The sequence below is a fragment of the Sinocyclocheilus anshuiensis genome, unplaced genomic scaffold, assembly GCF_001515605.1.
Source record: "Sinocyclocheilus anshuiensis isolate Anshui unplaced genomic scaffold, SAMN03320099.WGS_v1.1 scaffold991, whole genome shotgun sequence".
NCBI classification, from domain to species: Eukaryota; Metazoa; Chordata; class Actinopteri; order Cypriniformes; family Cyprinidae; genus Sinocyclocheilus; species Sinocyclocheilus anshuiensis.
In genome coordinates, this window is record NW_015547702.1 from 956,200 (window position 1) to 964,466 (window position 8,267).

The window sequence follows — 8,267 nt, forward strand, 5'->3', positions numbered from 1 at the left end:
ATTTTTTATCAGTATGTGTGTTCCCTGGGAATTGAACCCACAACCTTTGCACTGCTAACGCAATGCTCTACCACTGAGCCACAGGAACATTAAACAAATTAAACACTTTAATAATGCAATTGAAAACAAGGTCATTGATATGACAACTTAAAACAATAATAATAATAAAATTAATGCTGCGATTTCAATATTCATAAGGATTCATTTTTAAGTGCCGTCAGTACGTCAGTTTTGTACGTTTAAATGCTGAAAATACGTCAGTATTGTACGTTTTAGTGCCTGTAAAAACATAAGTAAATGTACGTTTTATAGAAACACATTTTACGTAACATACATACGAATTATCATGAGATCACGTTGGCAGAGCAGGGTGAAAGAGTGCTAAGGTGGAGGCAAAAGAAACAAACTTCCCACGTTTCTCCAACCACTGTTTCATCCTCATTTCTGGTCTATTTTATCCATTCCGTGTAAAGCAAAAACCGCAGTCCCTTCCTCCAGGTTGATGTTAATCATCTCTTGCATTGCTGTGTGTATGAGTTGGTGTGAAAACGTGGCATGAGCTTATAATTGACTCTAGGGCTTGCATGTCTACTTATTTTTGCTAGTTGTTCAGAAAAGTTGCCAACTAGTTGACGGTTCAGTGATTACCTTATACAAATGACTCAACATGCAGCATCGGCGGCCTTTGCTGTTTCAGGCAAATCCAGCACTGTTTATCAGAGAGAATTTCCCACACCGCTGAGATGATACGACAGAAACGAAAGCCTGAATGTCTCCAATGCCTATCCATGCTGCTTGTATTGCCATGAGCTGTGAAAAAGCAGTCCTGTCACACTAGGTTAAAGTTTCTGTCAGTCCCTGGGTGACAATCGATTCGTTTCAGGGCGGTTCACAAGAATGTTGGCTTATATCTTAATGCTCTAAATAAACTCATGCCCATGTCACTGCTTTAAAACGCATGCTACTTTTGCATAATTCTTCATTTTGTCCATTAGACTTGTTTTCTTCCTGTTTCTGGCATGTGTAGAACATGTCTAAGTTAAGTCATGTGATCCACATAATTAATTAATTTCTGTAATTACATGAATAATTACACTGTTGACCCATCCCTTACACCCTTAACCCACCCTTAAACCTGCCCATACCACCAAACCTGTCCCTAACCTCACCCGTATCCCACTTCAATAGCAGCAAAAGTGTTTGCAATACAATATGAACACAATAAGTACATTGTACTTATTTTTTGATGCAAGTACATAGTAGTTAAAGCCACCTAATACAGTATAAAGTGGGAGTGAAGATATTTTGAAGAATGCTGGTACTCGAACAGTTGCTGGTAGCCAATGACTTCCATAAAAATACAATGAAAGTCATTGGCTACTGACTTCAAAATATCTGGTTTTGGTTTTTCAAAATATCTTCTTTCATGTTCAACAGAAGAAAGAAACTCATACAGGTTTTGACCAACTTGAGGGTGAATAAATGAAGACAGAATTAAAATTTTTGGGTGAACTATACCGATAAACAAGAAATATTGTTAAATGTGCACAGACGGTGAGCTTCAGGCTTGTAGTGTGCGCATCTCATTTTCAGACTTTGCATTCACTCTCCCTCTCCATCTTTCTTCCATTTAGAGTCCTACTAACTTCTTCCTCATCCCAATCTGCAGCCGTTCTCCTCCCACTGACCTCTCTTTTACCTCTCTCTCCATCCTGGTCCCACACTCTCTGGCTGCAGTTCCCCGCTGCATGCCTCTAATACTTGCTCCATGTGCTTTTATATGGCCTTATTAGAATTTATATCTAACAACTGTTTCCCGATGTTATGATTCATCTCCTGCCGCATGCTGGATCCGCTGCCTGAAGCTGTGAGAATGGATTCTGGGAATCTCCACAGTAACACCGTCTCTCCAATGCAAGCGTGCAGCACGTCGCTAAAAAACTAGATCGTAGATAATAAAACTAGATTCCATTATAATCAACAAAGCTGTTTAGTGGTGCTCAGCGTAGCGCCGTGTCCCAACCAGGTGTAAAGCAGTGGTTTTTGGTCCACACTGAGTGCAAAAATGCTGCGTGACGAAAACAAAATAGCAGATAATCAGAACAGTGTGTGAACACAAGTTCACTGAGTAAAACCAAAAACACATAGAGCCTACTTTGTGTTTTCATGGCTTCTGTCATACTGCTTCAGACAGGAGGATTTTTACGGAGTTAGGTTTTTCATATAATATTTAAAGTTTCTCAATAAACCTCTCCTCATGTATGTTTATTGTTGTTCAAAAAGGGATATATCACCCAAAAATAAAAATTCTCACCTTGATGTGCCAAATGCACACTGAAAAAAAGTTTTTTTTGGAGTTTTAAATAACAATAGTAACAATAACAAACAAACAAACAATAAATACGATTATCAGAGTGTTTTAAAAGAGAATATTATTTCAGTCTTTCTACTTAAAATTATAATATTAAAAAAAAAATAATAATAAAAATAAATAATAATACAAAATTATAATATAATTTCTTGTGTGTGTTTGGAAGAAGTTCTTTGATCAAGAATACAGTAAACACAGTAATGTTATTACAATTTAAAATAACTGGTTTCTATCTGAATATATGTTCAAATATAATTTATTACCATGATCAAATCTGAATTGTCAGCATCATTACTTCAGTCTTCAGTGTCACATGATCATTCAGAAATCATTCTAATATGCTGATTTGCTGCTCAAGAAACATTTCTGATTATTATCAATGTTGAAAACCAAATATTTTTGTATAAACTGTTGCTCGCTGTCAGTGTGAAGAGGGTTTAAGGGGAACCTCTGGTAAAAAAAAAAAAAAAGCACAGATAACCTTGTTCCATTCAGAGGGAAGATGAATAAAAAATAAGCAAAAAATAAAAGTGAGAGGGGAAGAACTGTAATGTTACATGGTTATTGTTTGACAGTGGAGTATCCCTGGAGCAAAACGGTCAGATTTTCCACAGTTTGGGTTGGAGGTGGGGGTGAGGGTGAGGGGCTGTTTGGAGGGGAAACTCCACTGGCGTTGAGGCCGTTGAGGCCAGTGTGTGTCCACACATACACGCAGAACCAGAGAAAGACAGACGCTGCATGCTCCAAAACCTAGCAGGAAGCATTTTTAGGTATCATAAGCAAATGACATTTAAATGGACAGGAAGTGACATTATGCTTTTTGTTGATGTTGTTGTTGTTGGTTTGCCTTTACAGTGAAGACAAGAAAATAGTGATGAGAAACAGGGTGAAAATAGACATAAAGGTCAGACTGAAACCTGGGTTGTGAGTCTGTGCGCACCACAGCTATGACCTGATTTCTAAGACAGATCACAAAAGGTTATCCAATAATGCATCGCAGAAAGCTCAGTGAAAAAAAGCACACAAATAGCATAGCAACAAAGAGAGACAATGAGAAAATGAATCAAGAAAATTGTATGCTATATTTTATTATGGCTGGGTGTTTAAGATTTCTAACATTAATTATGATAGAACCATATTTAATGTTTAGCTACTTAACTAATTTGTGCTCAGCTTCTGTTAATAGTGGCCCATCTTCTTGAATTCGATTGGCCATCTCAAACAGGCATTTGACACTGTTGAGTGCAGTTTTTGCCATCCTAACAAAAAAGAGAGTGTAATGCACTCTAAAAACAAATGTTTGAGGACAAAAAACATCAACTTAATAGTATACACAAAAGCTTCAACATAACAGAAATACTTTTAAAGGGATAGTTCACCCCAAAATGAAAAATTGCCGTTAATTTACTCACCCTCAGGCCATCCAAGACATAGACTTTTAGAACAATATAGAAGATGTTTAGCTAAAACCGTGGTGCTTGTAATTCATAAAATCACAAATCAGTGGCTACCATCATTTTGCGAGTCAAAAAACAAAGCATATCATGCAACACAAAATGAATACCTGTGACTTCTGACAATATATTGAGGTCTTATGAAACAACACAATTGGTCTGTGCAAGAAATTGAACATTATTCACCTGTGTTATTACCTGTAATCCAGAACCTCAAGCAAGCGGTCTGGAGTGAGTCACTGAACTGAAGAAACAGTTCGGCTCAAACTGAAGAGCTGCAGATATGCACATGCGTGATCATTGCGTGATTACAGAAACGAACAGGTGAATCAGTTTTTAGCTGACTGTCCAAATGAACCTGTTCACAAAAAAGAATCGTATTTCCCCTCTCTAAACCATCTTTCCATTCTCTCTTAATCTCTGAAGCATTTACGTTACAGCTGTCAAACATGCACACAGTAAAAATACACACATGTACCTATAATACAAATATTAAATAACGCTGATGTACGTTTAATAATACACACATAAACACAATGTGCATCATTTTCTGAAGTCACCTCATCATTATAAGCATTATGAGGCCACCAGGAGATCAAAGCTGGTCCTGAGCATGTCCAACCACATTTACACACCAATTATAGCATTTGTAAATATTTCATGCAAACTAAAAGCAGTGTGGCTTCTTATGTAATGGTTTTTATGTATGTGCATAATGAAAAAGAAAGCGTCTGTCCAGGATTATGTACAACTAAAGGATCAGGTGGCGGCCAAGGCGTAAGGCAGACAGTGTGTGTGTGTGTGTGTTAGGGCTGCTGGGTGGGACGTCAGCAGGTGCTCGATTTGGCACATGGATCCACCGGCTTCACATGCTACAGACGGATCCTCTTTCAGCACAGACACCTCTGTTATGCGGGATTCCCTTCTGCTCTCTGTTTTCTCGGCTCTGTTCAGCTCCTGTCTGTCTGAGGAGATAATAGCTCCCAAATAAGTAACACAGCTCTTTGTCATTGCACTGCAAAAGATCATTTACTTAATGAGTATTGTTCCTAAAAATATCTTAAAAACAAGGTATGCTTGAGAAACAATGGAGTTGCAACCTATGGAAGCCCATTTTCAGCATAAGATAAAAAAAATTAAATAAAAAAAGGTAATTGCGACATTTTATCTCATAATTCTGCCTTTTTTTCTCATAATTCTGAGTTTATATATCACGATTTTTTTCGGAGTTGCAAGATATAAACTTAGAATTGCATGATAATAATGCAGAATTGTGAGATATTTTTGAATTTAAGATTAATCTAATAAACGTGCCATAGCGGGAAAAGTCACAATTACTTTTTTTTTTTTTTTTGAGGAAAAAAGTCAGAATTAGGAGTTGTAAACTCAAAATGGTGAGAAAAAGATTGCAGAGTGGCAGAACATTTTCAGAAACTTTACAGAAATTACACAAAATGTCTGGGATTTTTTGGAAACTTTCGGAAAATTTCAGGAATTTTCTGAACATTTTGGTATGTTTCAGGAAATTTTCCATCCCTTTGCAACCCTATAAAATTTTTTTATATCTCACAATTCTGCATTTATATAGTTTAAAGCAAGAATTTTTGAAAAAACATTAGCATAATGTTGCATAATGTTAGACTTATGTTAAGTATGTAGCTTTTCTTTTGCTAAATATATATATATATATATATATATATACACACACACACACACACACACACAGACATTTTGATTTATATTTTCTGAACACTCTAAAGTCTTCATATATAATGCAGTTTCACTTTTCAAAGGTTAAACAGAACAAAATAGTTGTTACATCCCTAACACCCTAACATTGTACTGTAAAAATGTGGTTGGAGTTTATACAGTACATTTTAAAGATTTGAACTGAGAAACATCTGGCCTGAGATAAGGCCTTCTGCTTCTCTCACAAATGATGGCTAAAGACCGGGCCATGAGAGACTGCACAGCGACTAGCTATGTCAGCAAACTGTTAAGGTTTAAGTAGATGAGAATCTCAGACTTCCGACAGGAAATGGCCGTTAATAAAACAAGGCTTTATTGTTCTAGGGCAGTGCAGGGTTGATTTGTGTGTTATGTTATGTTGTGACCCCGGATGAATCTTTGAGCTGCAACGTAAATATGTTAGAGACCCAGGATTTGATTGAGCCCTGAGATTCACAGAGACAGAAACAACAAAAGAGCAAATTTTACCAGGCTAGAATCAGCACACAAATGAATGACATCATACACCTTTTCTACCAACAGGTTAGCATTTTTTTGTAATCTGAAAATTTTGTGATTCACATAAACGGCACAAAATGATTTTCTTTGTGTTTTTGTCTTGTTAGTCTTGCTAGTTGAAATGTCTAAACATTCTTGAATCAAGATACAAAATGACTTAAAATAGTACTGTAATTCTTGTTTTAAAAAAAAAAATGTTTACATTTAAATAAATATACATTTTTGTTAGTTTTTGCTTGAAACTAAAAAAAAAAAAAATCAGCCAGTGGAGTAAGAAAAATAATCATAATTCAAAGGGAAAACAATTATTTTTCTTGCCTCATTGGCAAGAATTGGCAAGATATGTTTTTTCCTCATTTTAAGCAAAAACTCAATTTTGATAGATACACTTTTCAGAAAACAAAACCTAATATCTTATGTCATTATGCTTCTCAAGTAAATGTATTTTAATTCAAGTTTAGATATTTCAATTGAAAACAAGACAAAAATACTTAGAAAAATATTTTTTGTATTCATTTACATGTGCATTACATGTATTTCAAACAAAAATAAATGATACATTAAATACTAAATAATAATAAACATTAGCAGTACACACACACACACACACACACACACAATAAATTTATAAAATATATAATATTTATTATACAAAACAGTAACTTCAGTTACATCAAAAGTTCAAATAAATTAGAAAAATAACTTTGCATGTTAAAATATAAGTTCTCAAAACTAAGAACAAACTATGTAAACAAATATCTCAATGCATCATGTATGTTTTTGAGTGGGTTTTGTAGTAACGGAGCCAGTTATGTCACCGATCAGTGGAAACACATTCTGAGACAACCCGATCTCATGAAAGTGCGTATGAATAGTATGCCAAATAAAAATGAAAACTCGTGGTATTGATACGCATTTTCATGAGACCGGGCTCTCTGAGAGGTTCCGGCTCCATCACAGCATCATTTTTTGGAAAAGGGGTAAATATTAAGGAACATTTATGCCAGCTGTTCAATTAACCAAATATACTAAAGCAGTCCAGCTCATTTTCAATGAATAATAATGATGAATTGACATGCTTTAATGAAACACCTCGAGGAATCTGCTCTCTCAAGTTTGTCAGCTCTTGCGGTCTCTCTCATCTCCAGCACACGCTGTTGTTTCATCCCCTGATTCTGATCAAAACAGACTCGGAGACAATGCACTCCGTGAGTTACGGCACCTCTTACACCCACTTAAGAATGTGCATACTGTGGATTCCTCCGCTGCGGTTCACTTCGGCTGTCCTCCACCCCCGTCATACCTGCGAGATTATTCTCTTCAGCCCAAATGCTGTGAATTTTTCCCATTCTTTCCACATTTTCATAATGCTCCGGAAAAGTGAGGTGAGAGCTGACTGGGAAGGCCAGGAGCTGCCTCTGAAGTTACAGGGTTCATCGCTGGTTCACTGTGTTTGGTTGCAGATGTGTGTTTTAAATTGTGTGGGAATGTAAGAATGAGCGATTTAGAGCTGCTTTTTTCTACATGGGAGGGTCAAGAGGACACGCTTGTCAGTCGAGCGGCCTAATTGCCATTCGCCGTGCATCTGAAATCACGATGCATAATCGTCGGCCGTTTTCCAAACTGTTGGTGCGCGACTCCTACATGAGAGATTTTCTTAAAGGCTTTGGCATGTCACAGCTAAAGAGCGGGATCCCATTCAGTGCAGTCCAGGTTAATGTTATCACTTAACAGCTGGCCGGGAGATGACATCAGATAAAGTCAAAAATGTGTTTTGGAGGGAATCTCAGGTCATGGAGACTGGGAAGAAATAAGAGGAGAAAAAGGGGTAATGGGAAACAACTGTGTGTCAAAGTAGCAGGCTGTCTAACATCTTCTACACGGCCGAGAGATAACCTACAACCCCGGCTTCCTGCTTTCAGAATAACACGACCCCCTTCAACCTTACTGAGAAGAATTCCCCTTCTGGGTGAAGGCTGGTCAGTGCTGGTTTGGTGCTGGTCTAACTGGACTAACTCTACCATTGCGTTTGGGTTAGGGACACACCAGTTGGCGTCAGTGTCGTCAAAGCTGGCCTTGCACTTCAACATGCCATTTTCAACCTGATCTCACGAAACAACGTAGCTATTTTACAAGGTGGTGATTTCGTATAAATTTATATGATTTTTAGGATAAAAAATGAGAATGAGTCAACC